Source organism: Agelaius tricolor, unplaced genomic scaffold (genome assembly GCF_023055355.1).
Source record: "Agelaius tricolor isolate 1412-34295 unplaced genomic scaffold, bAgeTri1.0.p SCAF_10, whole genome shotgun sequence".
Taxonomy (NCBI): Eukaryota; Metazoa; Chordata; class Aves; order Passeriformes; family Icteridae; genus Agelaius; species Agelaius tricolor.
Genome location: NW_027269270.1, coordinates 17451648 through 17472666, shown reverse-complemented (window position 1 = coordinate 17472666; position 21019 = coordinate 17451648). Strand labels below are relative to the sequence as shown.

Genomic DNA, 21019 nt, shown 5'->3' with positions numbered 1-21019 from the left:
TTTGAGTATTTGCTACAGGGCAGAAACAAAATCAAACCTGTTGGGAGCTGATTTCAGGGAAATGGGAGCAGAATTCATCAACTGGTGCAAAATAACAGAATGGCAATTTTCCTTCCCAAGTGTACTGTAAGAAAGACAGAATAAGTCTTTGTGAGCACAGTCAACTGATCAGAAAGGCTGGATATCAACACTTAGCAATTTACCTGACAAGAGTTACAGTGCAATTAGGAGAACTACCCCGGGTTGTGTTTCCAGGCTACCCAAGCAGTCTCTTAGCTAATGCAGTAGCCCTTCTCTCCCAGCTGATTTAAAATGCTATGACTCAAGCCACAACACAGACAGCTGTATCAGGTCTTAAAGAAATCAGCAGTCACCTGTCACAACAGCTTTCATGCAGCACACATTGATTACCAGGCACTCATTCATTAACCCCACTTTGTTTGGAATTCTCACTAATTACATGCTTGCTCCTTTTCCATTCATGATAGACAGCAATTCTGCTGTCAAGCTTAAGAATAAAATGTCTGAACAGCACCTTTAATTCACTTTATAATTCACATATTCCTCTTGAATGAACCCTTTCACTGACTCCTACTGGATCTAATATCTCCCATTGGGCAGTGGCTTCTGTCCCAGCCACCAGCCTGTGTCCCAACCTGTCCTGCGACCCACAAGGGCTCCTGAACCAGTCTGTGGTGGCCTCTGCTGGCACCATGCACTGGCCCCTGACCCCAGGTACATGTTGCATTGGCAGGGCATGCTGGAGCTGGCAGACTTGCCCCTGCAGAAGGGCTCCGTGGAGCTCCTCAAGCAGAGATGGGAGTCCGCCAACGCGACAAGACCAGGCCCGATGTTCCAGCACTCACCACTCCCACCATCCCTGGTGCCAGACAGGATGGCCCTGGAGAAGACGCCATCAGACAGCAGGAGGGCAGATGCGTTCAAGGAGGAGCCTTTGGGTGGATCTCAGCTGGAGCACGTCCCTGTCACAGTGGAGGAGCTGCGGAGCCACTTTGAGGCGCTGGGTGGCAGGAAGGTGAGTGCCTGGGTGGGGTGGCACCTCCAGGGAAAGAATGGAGGGGGACCCAGAGCAGCTTCCCCAGCCTCACACTGCCCCTCTGCTGTGCCCTGCTGGGAATGGGAAGCACTGGCCACAGCTCCCATGGATGTCCTGGGAAATGTTTGCATCAGTTTGTAAATAGTAGTTGTCATCCTCTATTATTATCTATAGCTTTCCTTACTGGGTAATTTTATTGGTCTGTTTCACTGTAATGGTTTCTGAGTGGTACTAATCGCCAAGCTATCAGGTAAATTAGTGTGCAGTTGTGTTTTGCTTGTGCTTTTTAGAAGAGGAAATACCAAGATATTTCACAGAATAATCTGAGTTGGAAGGGACCTACATGGATCACCAACTCTTAAGTTAAAAGCCTGAGCAGGGATCAGCCAACACAACCTTGGCATTATTAGCAGCATACTCTGACCAACTGAGTGAATCTCAGGATTTCATATTAATGCTGAGAGAAGAATTCCCAAGTGAAACTATTTACAAACACTCCAAAACTTTCTAAAGCATTTGCTTCTTATTTGTAGAGCAGTACTGATTCCCTTTCAATGAGAAACTTGCTGTGATTTTACACATTGGCTTTCATCGGCATTAACATGACAGGCCTGGCCAAATTGCAGCCTTTTTTTGGCATCACATTTCTGTCTGAGAAACATCTCTGATTTCTTTGAGCTATCTGGGGAGAAGCTAGACTTTTTTGGAACTTTAAAAATGCTTCATAGAAGTAAAGGATACTGAAAAGGTTAGTAATTTTTAAGATAGGGTGACTTCATTCATTATTGTAGCTAGAAAGTCTTTCACCAAGTTTTATCTCTTCTGCATAAAACCTGAAATGCCCTTGCAAGGTTTGGTTGCTCATAGAGTATTTTATACCTTCCACATTTGAATTCCTCACTTTTTGATCACTTCTCAGTTTAAAGCCAAAAATTAAATAACTTATATACCCCACCTCACAATTAAAGACATATTAATACTTGATTTCATAATGTGTTCTGCTGCAGGATGACCCTGCCAGTCCATGCAGTCAAGTCATTTACCCATTTCATTTTAATGCCCAGGGAGATTTAAACATGGCTTTCTGGTCCAGAAACTGCAGTTCAGAATAATACCTGCTGACAATTATATAATTCATACACAAAATTGAGGTACTAAAAGGCATTATAAAGCTTTTTTATGTGAACAGTAAAATAAAAATTCATGTGATTCATGAAAAAATCTTTTCATTGGCTTTAAACATATAACACACAAAGTAACAGGAACCAATAAAATAAAGGTTAAAACTTTATGGGGTTATTGAGCACTTTAAAGACCATATAAAACAGCCATAGACTGCTTCTAAGTGGCATGTTCAAATGCTTTTAAGATGGAGACCTTTTTGGTTGATCTTAGAAAATTTTTTAAGGTAGCAAAAAACCCTTTTCTTCCTATGCAGCAAATCATTCAGTATTGCAAACATGATCAATCTTGCAGGAGTAAATTGGTTCTATTTTTAATCTTATTGGAACAAAGTGTTCCTTATTGAGTGAAAAAAAATAATATTTTGGAATTAAACAGCATTATTCTCTTGAGAGAATTGAAGACTTTTCTTTAAATAATACTGAAGATATTTAAAGGTACCTATTAAGCATTTGATGTGTATCAAGCTAGTGCTGAAGACTTAAGAGGTTAGAGTTAACAGTGGTGTTTATTAATATTAATGATCGCTAAGTATTTTAGTAGTTAAATATTATACCACCGGCTAAGAAAATTCCCATGAAAAACAACAGAATTTGTATTAGGATGCCTTCAGAAGGCACATCCTGACTATACTTCTATCTTCAAGTAGTGCCTGACACAAGAAGATACTTATATCACAATATAATAAAAGGCCATAGAAAGGTTTCAGTGCTCTGACTGCTTAAGATTCAATCTCTTTCAGCCATAGTACATTTCCATGGGAAGGAGGGGGGAAGGATGAAGAATGAAATTATGCATTTTCCTTGGATTATTGTAGTGGTTTCACCCCGAAGCCATAAAAAGTTTTACATATTGCTGTTTCTAATTTTGTTCTAGCCTAAGTCAAAGCCATAGAAACCACAGTGAAATCTGAAAAATTTAGACAAAATATCTAAACAAAATGCCAGTGAACTACATCAGTTATCTTATTGCACAAATGAATATCTTTACTAACTTTATACTCAGAAAAAGTGCCAAATGTTGGAACCCTGCTTGGATTATCTCTTCACTAACCAGACTTTCAACACAGGGCCCATTTTATTACATTATTCCATAGGAAAACCAGAATTTACTCTGAGGCAAAAAAAACTGCTGATGAAATATTTTAAAAATCTCTCTTTCAGGTTGCATTTTTGCTGCAGTGCTATTATTTGTACATGTACAAAATAAACAGAGAAAATCCTGTCAATTAAATCACGCTAAACCATAAACCCACTTTTAAAGAACAAGATCAATCATATAAAGAACACTCCACTGCTTCTGAAGTGAAAGACATCATTATAGACAGTTGCAAATGTATTTAAACTTTTCCCAATCCTATTTATTTGCAAAACTTCATATCGCAATAAATAACACAAACCGAGGAAATAGTAAACACCAAGTTCAGTAATTTTGAAGCTAAATCACTTGGTGAATTCAAATTACTTTGAAATCACCTGAGGTTATTCCAGTGGAACTTGGATGTATTTCTTTCTTAGGAGTATTACTAAGTTAATAATCAAGTCTAGTTTTGGAGCCTTTTAATTTAGGCCTATTGTATCAGGCCTGTCCGCATCTTTTCATTATTTAGACAAACTGTTAAATAATTCCATTCTGTTAAAATGAAAAGTACTTTCCCCTTTTCTATAGAAAATGATGTTTCTTAGGAAGTAACAATATATTAAAACATCAATTTACTATACTGGTGTCTCACTCACTAACTAGTTTATTAGCACACAAAAGCATGGAAATGCTAAAGCAACTAAGACTTGTGTTTTCTGCAAAGTGATTATCTATGTTTTTCTTAAAATATGTGAAAAAATCCCAACTGAGGAAGTAATTTCATGCTTACGTCTTAGAGAAATCTATTCAAAGAACTCATTAAAACCATTCATTTAAATAATCTGGTATATGATCATAAAATTGTGTCCTTTGCTGAAAACATATTAACTGCTGCCAGGAAAATAAATGAAGGCAACAGATGTTTAATGTAAAAGGTTAGACCTTCATTAAAATTGTCCAAACAAGCAACATCTTTTCTTCCCTTAGCACTCTCAGAAACATTTATATTAATTTAGCATAGCCACATAATGTGGAAAAGAATGGAAACCCCATGAAAACTGTAGGTTGGTTTTGTACCCTGTTAGCACTTGCATCATTGCTATTTTTGCTAGGGATGAATGAAAGGGAGTGAGTGCACAGGATGGCCCCAAAATTCCCCTTGCTGAAATGCTTGCTATTAACGGGAGTGCTGTATGGTCAGCCATACAGCATAGATAGATTAGATAGAAGCATAAAGATGGATTTTGGCTTCATCTTGTCCTTAACTCATTCTTTTTGTGACACATGCATTCCCCCACTTGTTTTCATCAACATTCTCTAATGTCAAAATATTGCACAAGGAAAGACCAAAGTAAAGAATCTTTAATTGCAGATCGCGAAGAACGGCTTTTGGTAAAAATTCAGGATATTTTTAATTTTTTCCCATTAAGAGGAAAGCTTTTTCCTGTGCTTTAGTTTCTAAGTAAATGTATCAGCTCTTTACAGGTAACTTCCAAGGCATCTAAAGAAACAATCCTCATCTCACTTTAGTTATTCCTATTTAACTCATCTCTAAACTGGCCTGGCTTTTCACAGTTTGGAAGATCTATTACATTTTTGCCTATCTAGAAAGTGTATGTCAGACTTCTTACTGGAATTTACAATGTTTTACACTAGCAAAAGCAGCTGTTCTAGTGGTAAAAATGAAACTTCCCAAACCCTCCTTTGTTCACAAAGAGTTTCCCAAACTATTACAGTATGTTATGCATATGTGTGTGTGTATACACAGACACACAAAGGTCTTCTATAATGTATTGTAGAAGTCTAGAAAATGAGAAGAGTGTATTACACAAAAGACTTTTTAGAAATAAAAGACTTTTGACAGTTTTTGAGAATCCCAGGACTTGAACCTGTATCACTGCAGATATGACAGAGTTTGCCTTTAGGTCTTTCAGTAAAGACCATTGATGTTAAAGAGCAATATCATTTAATTATGCTATTATTAAATAGAGTAAACACAGAAGAATCTCATTCACTTCAGGAAAACTGAAAAAAAGAAAACCATCAGGTTGGGTTTTTCTTTCCATAGGCTAGTACTGTAATATAAATCTATTTGTAGAGTAGAAGTATCTATGTTTTTTCTACATGAAACATGAAAGAAAAACAAGTGATTTTAATTTAAAAAAAAAGCTGTGGTGGCTGCAAGAAGAAACTAGATTTTACAACTAACTGCATTTTCAAAAAATGGTAGTTTCTTTCCAAAGAGAGAGGACATTTGATATTTTTTATATTTCTTTAGGGCCTGATTTATAAATTACCTTCTGCTAAGTTCAGGATTATAGCAGACTGACAATTCTTTGGCTCAAGTCTCCAAAAGGCATAGAAAAGCAAAGAAGCTCTGCTTTCATGTGCAGATGCTATCTCTTATGTGACTCTGTATTATTAAATAAGCACACCAAGAGGATGAGGAACTGAGGTATATGATACTTGGGATTTCTTAAGAAAAGTGTACACACAGAGTCATAAAAGCATTCTATAAAGATATAATCACTTATAAATTATCCAAAAACTGGGTGTTGTAGAAATAACTAGCATTTTTAAATCTTCAGGGATCAGTAAAGCTAGCACCTTTTAACTTAGAAACAAATCACCACGTGCATTGTGCTTTGTACAGTTTCATCTTGAGGGTGAAGGACTGAGTTTTCTAGGTCATCCAAGAAAATTACTTCTTCCTTTTCTGACACATAAGTCAGTAAATACCTCACTTTAGCAAAGTCTATTTTTGTTGTATGATTTCCAACCTATTAACCAGCAGCATCAGAGCTTGATAACCTCTGTGGAAAACTGACCACACAGCACATGGAAAGGCACAGCTCCTTCCCATGGTCAGTGGCCAGAGAATGATGTTTGGAAAGGTGTATTTTATTTACAACATGTTCTTTCACTTCATCTCCACATTTAGTTTAAATTTAGTTCATAATATTTTATAGACAATACTTCTTATCCTAAAAAATTTCTTGAGTATTTATCCTGTGTGTCAGAACAAATCTCAAAATATTTTCACTTTCATTCTGTCTGCTCTATTTTACCAGCCTGCGGTAGTTCAATCAATTCTTGAAGCATGAAAGTGATGTGGAAAGATGAGAAGTAAATACATCATTACTAGTATGTCTTTGGAAACAGCTCTTGTAGGAAAACACAACACTGAGCTGATTAGGAAGGAAATAAACTTGTGACCTAAAGCCTGAGAAATCAGGCATACAGATGCTGGTATGCAGAAGAGAGCATATCCATAAATTAAACAAGAGTGAAAGAGTACAACAGCTTGCAGAGTACAACATGTAATGTGTCAAATGAACATGATCAAGTTAATCAAATAAGCATCTGCACCATACTCATAATTAATATTTCAACAGGATATTATACATGTAAAATAAAATCTCCACTATGTCTATTGGGTTATCTTTCCTCCACCCTAAACTGCATTTGTGAGAAGAAACTGTTAACAATTCTGTTCTTCTCTGACAGTGTCTAGTACAAAGAGGAATGGACTCACCGTGCTTCTTAAGTTGTGAGGTTGAAGTGAATGGGTCCAAACAAACCATACTCAGGAGCTGCATGTTACTGCTGTGAACCTTCATGAGAGCAGAACAGTTTCTGTATTTTCAAAGTACAGCAGAGAGGACTTCCCATCTTTACGTGTCCAAGGCACAGGCAGTACCATTTATGGGTAGATATTAATGTTGGCCATTATAGGGCAGAAGGTAAAAATCACCTGCTAAATACACTTTACTACATCAGCCATCCTAACAGAAGAGATCCTTCAGGAATCCTTTCCACTATAAAGATCTCAGCTGTGTGCTTCTGTTTCTGCTCCTTTAGCTCTGCCTTTCTCCTGTTGGCAGCAATTCTGCTTGCTCTGTTGCCTCTTTCAAAAACATGCTGTGAAGATGCCTCCCAGATGTTCAATGCCTAGATTTAAAGCAACATGGCATGCTATCCTAAAGCTTAGCAATTATGGGGCATTTAGCAAATGGGAAATGAAAATTTAAATGAAAATACCACTGCCATACTTGAACACTGTTTCTTTTTCCTGTCATGATGTGATGGGATGTTTGTTTCAACTGTAACACCTGATTAACAAGTCTGGAATAATAGATGTTACTGCAGATTAGCCAGTCTGTGAGCTCTGAATACCCAGGGGTGTCCAAGCTATGCATGGTATTTCTTTAAAGCTGTTTATATGAAATTCTGTCACAGATATTAAAGATCACTGCTGGACTCTGGATATGAAAATGGTCTGGAGTAATACTAAATTTAAGATTCTCCCTAATTATACCCATTGACTCAGAAACTCCATCATTTATAGCTCATCTTGAATTCCCTGCAGCTGCATCTCTTACATAATAACCTCTTTATATGCTCATTGTTAATCATCCATTGTTGAGTATGTTTCATTTTTCCTTATTGCTCATTTTCAAACATCAGTCTACTATCTGACCAAATAAAATGCTATTTCCTAAAAAAGTGAATGCTGATAACCCACAATTTTACTATCCTTTATAGATAGTAATATGTGGGGAAAAAAACTAATTTAAAAACATGCAATGAATATTAGACAAAAAAAGCCTTTGCTAAAGATAGTTGCTATCTAGAGCCCACACAACTATTCTATTAAAAATAATAATTTTTAAAAGTATGGGTTAAAACTTAATTTAGCTCACTGAGAAAAAGTTTACAAGGAATTTTAAGTTCATGAGTGCTTTGACCACCAAAATTCCCAGCATGCAATTCTCTCTCTGGGGACACACTAAGCAAATGATGTTGACAGTGCCCTGTATAATTCCTGAATAAATGACAAATGCTGGGCACTGGAACATAGATTACTTTCTGTAATTTTGTAAGGAACATCAGAGAATGCACCACATATTTAATTTTTTTTTAATTATTGTATGTTTAATGGAAATAAATACATTTCAGCCTTGATAATGTGTCAACTCCTTGGACCTTGTACTAAGGGAAAGACTGCAGCTAAACTTAAGCGTGTGCATTTCACTTTTGGCTCTTGACTGCAACAGAGAAATCCACCTCAGCTGCTTGAACAACTAAAGGAAAACACTTCTTTCCACTTCAAAAAGTGGTATCAGTTAAATCTGGGAACCAGCTTTACAGGAAATTGTCAAATCTTAGCACCCAGGCAACATTTTGGAAGGATACAAAGGGGAGGGTTGAGGAAACAGAGTATGTACAGAGTGCCTACCAAGAGCTAGAAGTACTGGCCATTTTGTAAGCCATTTGCTTCCCCACTCTGCTTTTGTTTCTGCTTCGTATTTTAGTTTCTGTTTCACACCACAATATACTTCTAATAATTTGCAGCTATTTAAAATAATTACAAAAATCATGAAATAGCAAATGACTCTGGAAAATGACAACAGAAAGAATGTAAATGTCTGCAGCAGTACTAGACACAAAATGATTATTTTAGAAAACACCACTTTCACAATCATTATTTTCTTTTGCTGAAAGGCAGGCACACACACTGAGACATTTTAAGAATGTTGAGAGGTCTAAACCGATAGGCCTCTGTATCTAAGTAAATTTCAGCAAGAAGGTGCAAAGAAAAGCAAATAGTGTCTGTGAATTTATAAGAAACAAACAAAAAGCTGGAACCCCCACATGTTCTCATGAAACTCGCAAAAAATAATGTTTGTTTCTACTTGCATACATTCAAACAGTAGCACTGATAAAGATTACTAAATTTCCACTGTACAGGTGAAAACACAGAGATAAGAAATTACATCCCTAAATATGCTCTTTAAGAGAAATACAATAAAGAAAAGAAGGATAAACATAAGTTGACACATGAATTTAGTAAACAGCAGTGTTCTTTTACAACTGCAATGCAAAGAAGATAGTAAGTTTATTGTGGACAGTTCAAATAAAACTTGATTGCACTAAAAAAGACCAGAATTCTATAAAAAAAGCGTTGGTGTGGATCTTATTTAATATTGTGGTAGATTTTTTTCCAATTACTTTGGAATCACATGAACAGAATGTGCCAGTTATATTTGATTCAAATGTTTGGTAACATCTGTACATTTTAAAAGGCAAGAGAGATATAGAAAGAAAATTATTATGTTTAATTTTTGCGTTTCAAACCTCAGTTTGTGCCTCCTGTGTGGAGAGCCTTTTATGCTGCCCCAGGTCAGGATTCTGGAAAAACCCTCATAATATTTTTGGTTACTAATCACACTGGTTTAACAGTTTCCATTACTTGGACCAAGCCTGGAAATTGTAGTCTGTGAATGTTGGTCAGAAAGCTAGGCTGTCTGTGATCTCTATAGTCTTACATTGCTGTTCTTTTTAAAATATTTAATATTAAACACAGCTCTCTCAGGCCCAGACTTCACCTTCTGCATCTTTTTCTGGTAATGTACTGTTAGTTATTTATATAGACTTCTAGTACACACTTAGTATAAATTCTCTTTGATGTTTATGTGATTTTATTTAAATTTGCTTTCAAACACTGCAGTAAGTTTTACTTCTACCAAGTTGGTGTTTTTTTTAGTTTTTAGTCTTTGTAAATTTTATCTTGATTTATTTTTTAATGATATTTTACCTGCCCTGCTCTAAAAAATGATACTCAATCATTATAGTATCATAATACTTTAAAAAGGCTTATTCAACTTGTTTGACGATTGTCAAATTACTTGGCTGTGGCCACAGTTTCTTTATGTGCTTATAAAAGACACAAGTATTTTGACTGCCAATAATACCAGTAGATATGGACCACTGCACAGGATTAGTTTAGGCAGGGAAGTTTCTGTGCCTACTGTATGTCCTCCAGTTGTTTATGTAATCCATTGTCTAGCTGCTGATTTAGCACCAATCTTCATTATCATGCTGTGAGAAATGCTGTAACATTGCAAATCAATATAATACAATTGGCTGCATATAACTGTGGGTGACCCTAGCAAAAACTGAGACATCACATTACCCAAGACTGTTTACAGTACAAATTCAAAGTATACCAGCTACTGTGAAAAAAATTATATATATATATATATATATATATTTGGCTATATCCTAGCCAAAACAAGCAGAGATGGCAATTCTGCAAATAGATCTTCTGTTTCCTCAGGGGGACACAAGCTCTTTTCAGGGCCTCTGTTTCATGTACACAGCACAGCTATTTTATACCCTTCCTCCAAAGGAAAACAGTCTTATTTTAAAACTGTCTCCAGCTGAAAAGGTTACACATCTCTGGATCTGCTCTGGAGATAAAATGAATGAGCAGGTTCCAGGCAGCTACAGGGATTCTTTTCAAAGCCTCCAGAGAAATTCTGCCTTAGTGAAATGGAACATTGCAGAGCATCAGCCGAGAACCACGGCTTTGTCTCAAAGTTTCCTTACTGGCTTCAGAGAGTTTATGTAGCAGGTGTTATCAGCACTCCTCTCTAATAGTCACCCGAGGGGGTCTGTCATCAATCTTAATAATGCCATCAGCATTCCAGCAGATGGTAAACATGATTCCATGCACTCCCATTGCACCAGAATGGATTCTCACCACAATTTTAATTACAGATGAGAAATGTATCAGAAACAGTCTTTTCTCATGCTGGTATTTCCAAAGGTTTTTTTTCCAGACAGGAGAGGATTGTACTGTTTTATCTTTATTTTGGTTTTTTGGTATTTTTAATTTCACTCTGATTGAGAGATTTACAGATACTATCAACTTGCTCAGCACAAGAACTAGCATCAAATAATTTCTGTGTACTCTCCAGCAAAGCAGCCTCTTGTTTTGAATTAGAGATGCCAATTTTTTGTAGGCCATGTAAATGTTAGTAAATGTTAGGAGTTAGTTCTGCAAAGTGCAACCTGAATTGCCATTAAAACAGTTATTTGAATAGAATCCTAACTTAAAATTAAAACCCAAGTAAAATGCATTAACAGATCAAGATTTTATGTAACTTTAAAGCAACAGATTTGATTTGTAAACACTTATCCTACTGCTCCAGTCATGTCCTACCTCCTCATACAATTACAGATTTATTATTTTCCTTTCAACTTACACTTTCATCTTTTCTCTTTGGGCCTATTCCTTCTACCCCTCTTTGTCCATTCTTGCACCTGCATCCTTTTAGTAGACACCACATAAAAAATGAAAGTCAGGTGGTAGACAGCTTTCCTTTAGGTAGCAAATGTAATGGATGAAGTTAACACACACAGGATGAGGAAGAGTGCATCTTTCGAATACATTTAAAGATGTCCTTTAAAAATATTTAATACTTTGAACATTAACAGTAGATCTGAAAATCTACTTTATATGCTAATTCTTCTTGCAATCCAAGGTAGTTCTATGTATGCAGAAAAGGTAGTAGTAATTTGGTAAATAGTTTTCCTCTATTTAAAACTTCATGTGTTCTGGCTTACTGACTTTTAGATTAGTGCAGGACTGGATAGCAAGTGGAAAATTCACTATCTAAATGAAGCATAGCCACTCAGTAGGCCAGTGAAATTGGAATCTTGACTGTTGGCATTTCTAACTGCAATGATTGCAAATTCCTTGAAATTTGGAACTCCGGTGCTTCATTCTTTTCATCATGTCTAGAGTATGAGATCAGAACATAAAAATAGCTCCTTGTGTCATCTTTTTCTGAGAAGCACATGCAAAAAATAGAATATAATATCAGAGGCAGTACATAAAACTGAAGTAATTACATGACAGGAAGTTACTTGAGTATGGACAGACTTCAACAAATTATATCCAACAAAAATCAAATTGTATAATGCTTTTAACAGGCTGCTCAACAGAACAGTTTATATCCCAGTTAAATACCTGATCCCAACAATACCATACATGTAGTTACCAAAACTTGATATGAACTGAATGCTGTGTTAACCAGAAAGAAAAAAAAAATCTTTTACTTTTCATTTGGCAAGTTTTGCAAGAGTTGCATGCATTAGCCTCTGATTAATTACCTCTTGGCACTACCTCAGTGCCTTTTCAAATGTTAATTCTATCCTTATTAAGAAGATGTCTTTGACATCCACTGTCATTAGGTTATCTGTATAGATACCCCAATAGAAAAGAATGTAAATTAAATTTATCCAGATTAAATTGAGTTTATGGTAATCATAAGTCTCTTCCATAACTTTTTCACAGTAGGAAATACTGTGAAATTTTAAAAATAAATCTGAGCTCTAGCAGTGCAGCTGGAGCCATTGTGCAAGAAAATCATCACCCCAAAGCCCTCACTAAGACAGGGTTGCTCTTTGCAAAATAGGGTTAGAGCAGCTTGAGACTGAAAGTACCTTCTGCCATAGTAGCCCACATCTCAGAAATCTCTTCATAAGAGAATTTACATGAAAACCTCTTCAGTAGGACCAAGACCAGTTATTCCTGTAATTCATATTAAAATGGTCCAAAAAATGCTTTTTTTCCCCCTAAATTCCTATTAAAATTTATGTGGAAAATACTAAGTTATTTAAATTTTATAGGTAATGGAATTGCTACCACAGAGATGTAAATTTGGAAAAACATCATAGATACATGCTACAAGTAAATAAAATTCAGAGTTAAGAGAAATGCAAATCAAATTTATATTGGTCCTTGGTTTGCAAGAATAAGAGTAAGAAACAGTAAATTCTGAAGTTTTTAGCCATTACTGGTATCTACAGGGAAAAAAAAAAAGAAATAGAAATTATAAAACAAAAACAAAACAAAAAACCCCCCAAAAAACCAACAAAACCCCAACCTAGATGAGTTTTTGTTCTCAACGATGCAAATGGTAACTGAAAACACAGTATATTCTGAGTTCTCTATTTTGTTCTAATATGGTAGAAGTTAGAACATCATTGAAGTGATTCTCTGGTGTTCACTTGGGAAAGCACACACAATGCTGGGGCAAGATCATCCTGAGGCTGTTCTCATTTATGCCAGGTACTGGCTGCCTGCAGTACCTGGAGGAGCCAAATGTGATCTAACAACATGCACAGCTGCACTTCTTTTAATTTCTTCTCTCCCTCCCCATCCTTCATTTCTCCTCTGCAGAGCCATTTCTGCATCATGGATTGTCCATAAGACAATAAGGGTCAGCTCTTGAGTGGTTTTAAACCAAAAAAACATAATTATTATTAGGCTGTAATTGTAACTTATAACCAACTCTGAAAAAGGCTACAAAATTAATAGCATTTTTAAGCCACAGCCCTTCCCATAGAAAATACCCTATTCCTTTCAGCCACGTGCTGTCTCCTGCTTCCCCTGGCACACAAGCATGTCCCTCCTCTAGCACACCCTCATTCTGGCCAAGCTCTGTCTCCTACCTGTGCTGTGCATTGTAACCCAGCCTGGTGACAGAGCTTGTCTCACTGCCACTGTGCCACTTCTGACTGGGGTGCACAACCTGAGAGTATTGACAGACTAGCGAGGAAAGAGCATGGGAGTGTCATGGAGCAGAAGAACAGCTACTTCCTTCACTCCAGAAATCTTTATCTTGCTATTAGCATCCAAAAATACTTTCCATAATAGTCAAGGGAAATATGCTTCTAACTGTAAAAGCAATAATAGAATAATTAGAATTAGTTTAAAACCAATTATGTTTTGTTTATATTATTAATCTGTAAAACTGATAAATAAAAGGCAACAAACCCTACAGCATTGGCTAAGATCCCCTGGGCCATGTTTAGGTAAATTTGTTTAGGTTTTCCAGTGTATTGTTTGTACCTCCTGGCCCTTCTGCTAGAACTACCCACCATATCCAAGACCACTTTTCAAGTTTCATTCGGGAGCAGCTGTGGTTGTGGGAGGAACAGAGGGGGAAGAGGGGACAGACTGATGCACAAGATAATGGATGACTGGTGATACCTTAGGTATTTTTGCCAAAAAAATGGGCTTTACAATACTCCGGGTAGCAAAACACCTTTAGCCTCTATGGTCTAATAATTTTTTTCAATGCTGACACATCATGCAAAAACTTCCTGTTGCTGTCAAGCAAGAGCTACTGTGACTGACTGTTAAAAAATGATGGATTTCCACAAGGCATAACCTATTGTGCATGTGCTGGAAGGAACACTCTTGCAATGAATGACTACTGGTCAGGATGTGAAATACAACCCATATTTAAGATAAGAACTAGCAGCAGGTCTGAGAAAAGCATAAATTTATTAAAGATGGGTGAAGCACAATTGTCCTTGATTGCCAGGGATGCACTCATTTTAAAAGAACATTTCCAATGCTTGTTCTCTTTTAGCTTCATAAAATCCAAGGTGAACACATATAAATTGCTTAAATTTTACTGCAAAAATGGCTTTTACAATTTATTTTTCATTATTTCCTTTGTAAGATTGCTATTTGAGAATTCACTATTTTGCAATGCATTATATTTTTTTCTTTTTTTCAGTAATTACAGGAAAATACTCTCCAACCTCAGATAATCAACTCAGGGGTCAAATTATTCTGCTTCTTACACAAATCATGGATAATATCTAAGTCTAAAAGCAGTTAGAAGTTACTTCCATGAGATCACATACAAGAATAGCACAAAATTTGTATACAATAATAAAGCTGCCTGCAAACAATAAAAAGGAAGTAATCTAATGAAGCCTGTACATTTTGAAAACCTATACCATTTAAGTAATTAATGGCTCTAGCAGATAAGTGCTGCAAAATCTTGCTGGAGAGATTTACGCTGTTACCAGACCAACCACATAGTCACTTATTATTCTGATAGTGTACTTCTTTTTCAGGAAATGGACACACAGTGAACCTTTCAAGTTACTCCCTTGCAAAAAAAAAAAAAAAATTATCTTTGCTACTGCAGCAGTTTCAGTTATTTACTTAGCATAAGACCTGTAGATGAGATTTTACAGCCATTGTGTCCAACTCCATACCAAGTAGCACATTGATTGCATGGAAGGAAGGAGAAGCACCCCAAAACACAAACGGTAACACATTGAAGCCTTAGTTAGCAATAATTTACCCATTATGCCTTGAAGGGTTGAGACCACAGAATGATTATGAGATGCTAATGATATTGTATAAACTATCTATATGGAACATTGGCCCACTACTGTGATAACCAAAATTCAGTTGATAAGGCACAACAGAATTGAAAATCAAATTTCTGAAGTACAAATGCTCATCTACATCTGATTTCCAAGACATTATTTGCTGGTTTTATGTATTCTTACATAATGATAAATGAAGTTAATAAAATTCCCTCTGTCACCTTTTCTATGCACAAAAAGTGTTCAAAGGAACAACTGGTAGTTAATCCATTGGTTGTCTGTACACTCCATTTGCCCCAAAACCCACATTTCTTTCCTATTTATAACTTGCAGCACATATCCTGTTCTTGATGTCTTTTAACAGGAAACAGAAAGTGAGAGAAATTCACTTTCATCACCATTGAAGAGTCAGCCTGGGAACCATTCTGCCGTTTCTCAGGAGGAGTCTAGCGTGAAAAGAGGGAGAGCAATCTTTGAAAAGATGTCATCAGAAAATGGCCACAGCAACAGCTCTGAAGGTTAGCATTGCCCCATTGACCTGATACCTTGCTTTAAGGCAGTGGTCTCCAAACCTTTCTGATGGTCACCTCTACCATTAAAATATTTACAAGTCTACCCTCCTAATGTTTGTATATTTATTTACAAATCATGTATGTGTGCTACTCTACTAGTACAACCTTAGGCAACATATACCAAAATAAAAGTTAAAGTAGGATGGATGAAAAAAGAAATATTTAAAAAGTATTTATTCACAAAAAAATATGAGATCCCTGCACCTCAAAGGACTGTCTTGCATAGCCCCTGGGGTGCACATATTCTGCTTTGGAGACCAATGCTTGATGATATCAAAAAGTAGCTATATCTGTGCTTTGGTTTAACAGAGAAAGAATATGCATGATCAAATTTTCTGATTAAAAACCACTTATTGACTTCTGAGTGTCTTGGACTTGACCTTATATAAAATAACAGATTACCCAAATAAACAGCATTCAAAGACTTGTCCAGTCTCCCAATAAAATTAATAAGCTTTCTACATCATATCAAACAATTATTGATTTTACTCTTTTTTTTTATCAGAAAACGTTTAGACTGCATATTTATCTATGTCAGACTCTAGAATTTTAAAGGGAAAGGGAAGCTTGAATTCATAAGACCTTTTTTAGCTAATGCTGCTAAGTTTATTAAGCTCATAGTTCAAACTACAGACCTGTTCTTTTATCAAGTTTAACTTTCAGCCATTAACAAACAGCTATCTGTTTTCCTTTTTTTCCCCCTACCAAACTAAAGACACCTTTAATACCCGCTCATTTCTTCTTGGAAGGATAATTATATTTTATGACCATATCACTCCACAACTATCTAAGATTAACTAGACAGAGCTGCAGTTCTCTCTGTGGCAGCATTTTTTGTGCAACTTCTCTGCATCTTCTGAAGTTTTTCAGGTATCTTTGGATTTAAGAAGTATTTTGTGGTGTTTTCCACTTCTTTTAGAGATCTCTAGCACAAAGCCTTTTTTTTTCTCCTCTCTGATAAGAAAACAGAATCCTCCATTCCACATCCACTTGGCCTTTGAGTCTAAATATGGCACAGCATGTTTCAGAAGCATTTTTTGATCCACCAGGAATAACAAAGAATATGATTTAAGCAAAAACGCACAGTCAACAATTCGCACTTCTTATACATTTAGCTTTTTCCGAAAATGTGACAGCCCCACAGGGGATAATGTTTTTCTATGTTCCTGTGAGAACCATAATATCCCATTTTGGATTCAGACAGTCTTATGATAAGTAAATTCCCTACAGGCTCATTTTATCTTGAAACCACTGGTGAAAAATCTTAAACTTCTAATAGTTGAAGTCAGGCACTGAAATCTGAAACTCTGCACTTGAACAAATACTCAGGTCCTGAAAAAATAAGATCATGCTGATCCATAGATTATTTCTCCCATCACTGTGAGATTTGAGATTTTATAACCAATAACAATATATGCCAACTTGCCTCAATTTTTCAGCAAGAACAGTACCCTCAAACCACTAAAGTGCTATGGAAGTTTTTCCTAAATGTTCCAGTTAGACCAAAATCTTATTTTCCTAGAAGAGGTATTGAGCAAAATTTACTGCTCTATGACTGAGTTCCAAAATCTTCTGTTGTCTCCACTGTAAAACAATGAAGGCAATGCTCATATTGCTGTTCATATGCTGGAGAAGCCCATACTGGATAGCTATGGAGGCATATTGTTGGAAAAAAAAAATGGCAAAAAGCTAGAATTCTGAAGTTCTATTACACACAAATGATTGGTCAAGCTTCATTTACTTTATAGAATTAATGTAACTCATGACTAATAAAAGAATTCAATTCTCTGTAATAGATACCATCGTACAAGCTCCATATGACAAAGGCAAACAGATTTTGTTGACATAGCACAACTTGATAAGGCTCTTCTTACCAACTAGTTCATTTTAAAGCATACATGTATCTCTGAAAGAATCAGAATATATCACACCTTCAAATTTACTTGAATGAGCAAAGCTTAGAGCAAAATGAATGAGCAAAGGTTTAGATCATTTAATCTCTCATACCACTACAAAGAGTTTCACATTATGTTATAAACTAACTAGCTTCTTAAGTCAAAAAATTTCTGTTTAAAGCTAACAAGAGAATAGTTTCTATTACCTTCACTCCCCAGGTGGTTAATATTATGTATCTATTAAAATGTTTTTTAAAACAGTCCATTAAATTCATTAGCCTAATATCAGCAAGGAATTACCCACATCTTACTTCGTGCACGTGAGTATTCCCATTGCACTTCATAAAGCTATTCACATGTTTATGACTATGCACAATCCAAAAATCCCTTGTTGAACCAAAATACCAAGAAAGATTTTTAACTCCTTAACATTCTTAACAATTACAGCAATGGCTAGTAAATTTCATTCTGGTGTGTTACATAATTCAATCTGCCTTAAAAATTAACTGACACTTTTTGGCTGCGGTGGACTATCTCTCTGCATTGCCAAAGTGTACTTTCAATTTTTTCATGGTTTTGGTTAGCTTGGGTTTAATGCACAGACTTATTTGAAAAACAGCAGTTCTCTCTCTCTTCTCATTTCTACTTTCCCTAAAAAGCTCTTTTACTTTCAGCTGATTTTCACTGACTCTTTCACTGCTGCTATTATTATTTCTTGAACTGTACAATTCTTTTGTCTACCATAACATGAAATATGCAGAATTACTGCATGGTATAGGCATAACAGCAAAGAAAATTTTCCTTTTGTAAGTTATGAGTAGGGTCAGGTAAAAATACTAAGAAACTGAGTATATTTACACTGATATCACTCTTCTATGCATGTCTGCATCTGATTTTTATTGGAGATTAGTATTACTTGTGATATTTGTTTGCTATATCCAAACCTTGAACACTTATGCCAGCTTTAGAGGGAACAGGCAGAAAGGCCAGGTGTGCCTTGGAAACCTTATGTTTGGTGGGAAACCCCTTCCCTGGCACTAGGTCCTGTGCCAGAGGAATGGACACTTGTTCAAAAGTCACTTTTTTGGTTGCATTTCTCCTACCACAGACAAGAGAGATGATCACAATATACTTCTTCCCTTTGTCTAAAAGAAGGAAAAATATCTTTACACTAAATTTAAGGCACTTTTTGGGGTACATGGAATTCTTTTGACACAGTCAAATGAGTGCAGAAAGCAGCAGAAGAACTCCCTAGTGCTAGTAACTCAAAGCTGCTTTTTCAGGCATCCTCTGAGCTGTTGTCTCCACATGCACTGTAGCTGAATTACCAATAGTTCTAGGTAAGTCTGTAACCTCTTCACACCTTGAAACAGGTTTAAAATGTAGTTAGCAATGGAGTTAATGTTCTACATGGCTTTAGTAATAAACCAACTAAAACACACCCTAATGTAAGATCAGTAAACAACTGAAATCTACAAAAGACTCAGAACAGACTTCAGTAAGCAAATTAATACTATAAAATCTAAGGCTAATTAGAACATAATATATCTAATTATAATAAACTACTTGTAGTACTCAAAATTACTTTTTACAGTATAAAAGAACGCAAATATACCACTATCAAAAAATACTACACTTGTTGTTTAAAATTTATAATTTTTAATTAAAAATGCTTATTGCTTTTACCCAAGAAATTTCCCCTCCTCTGAAAAGTTTCATTGACTTAAATTTTTCTGTACTCCCTAAGCTCTAAACTGAAAATAAGATAAACTTGTTTAAAAATTGATGATACTTCTTTCTGCTACTGCTTCTATTTCAAGATTTAGAAAAATGTAGTTATTTTCCTCTTAGAAAATACCATGTTTGTTTGTACTTACAGTGGAGTCTCGCAAACTTGTAAGAGGACTATCTAAAGAGAGCACTCCCAGGGCTGATAACGCACTGCTGGATTTCCAGGAGACTGTCTCCTTTAAAGAAAGAATGGCTATGTACAAGGCTGCTGTGTCCTTTGCCCATGTAAGATATCAATGGTTTCTTACCTCCTACCTCTCCATTTGCTTTGCACAGTGACACATCCTGCATTCTTTATTTACCCAAGCTGACTGATGGACCATTATGGGGATCAAAATTTGACACCTAAATTAACAAACCTACTCAGCAAACTAATTGATGCATCAATCTCTATCTCTGCTGAGAGAGATTTTTCATGCTATGGAGCTTTGGTCACCTGGACAATTCCCTTTAACTCATTAGAAGGACTGGGTCTTTCTTTCACTGTTGCATGAGCTGCATTTATTAGGGCTATAGGCTTGTGATAGCCAGCACCTTCTGCATTACTAAAATTATTACTAAATAATAAAATCATATTCAAAAGCACATTAAGTTTAGACCTCCTGCTGTTCAAACTAAAGAATTTGAAATTGCTGCATTTTAAAATAGCTGCTCTATGAGACAAAGTGTTTGAATAAGTATTGTTTTGTAATAAAATTATTTAAAATTGGCATTATATAAAAGTACTTACAAAAAAATACTTCTTAATTTTGTTTTACAACTCTCTTGAGATGTCTATCAATAGGATTAAGTATTTTACTGCAACTTTTAAAGTATTGACACCACGTAGCACAGAATGTATTTGGTTAACAGAATTTGTAAATTATTAAAATAGACCTCCTCACTACACAGTGAATTATCAGTCAGGAATATCCGAAAACTGTGTCTTCAGATCTCAGCCAGGAAAATCTTCCTCAGTTCTGCATAAACAGTAAGGGTTAAAAAGTGTGGTTTTACCATATCCTAAAATCCCAGCCAGAAGTTGCAGCTCAGATCCTTTGTATAATGAACGTGGCAAAAACAGTATTTATGATTCTCTGAGTCATTCCTGCATACTGCTTAAAAAAAAAAAAAATAGGTCATAGAAGTATGCTTTATGTGCAAATAGAAAACAACTGATCTTTATCACTCTAGAGTTCACAGAAGACCAAGTTCTGTACTGTGCCTGGTGGCCTGGCAGCAGTGAGGAAACAATTCGAGAAAGTACAAAGGATGTCTCCAAAAAAGACCTTTGTTCAGTACCAGCACCAACATAGATCTCTACAGGTAACAACAGCATTTTAATACTATCAAATCTGGTCTGCCCTGCTAGATAACTGAGGAAAAAAATATTAGTGCCTGCTTTACTGATGAGTTTTCATTATGAATAAGACAATATTTCTCTAATGTTCATACTCATAGAATTTTATATTTGA

The 21019-nt window shown here is 35.8% G+C and overlaps 1 protein-coding gene across 1 annotated transcript in view; it reads right to left on the bottom strand.

Annotated features, from left to right (window-relative positions):
• The window catches only part of LOC139593720 (sodium channel protein type 2 subunit alpha-like), a 122855-nt gene extending 115643 nt beyond the window's left edge, over window positions 1–7212 (bottom strand). The window contains exon 1 of the mRNA XM_071434989.1: window positions 6855–7212. The gene's annotated coding sequence lies outside the window, so the exon portion shown is untranslated. The remainder of the gene's footprint in view (window positions 1–6854) is intronic.
• Between the last annotated feature and the right edge of the window lie 13807 nt (window positions 7213–21019).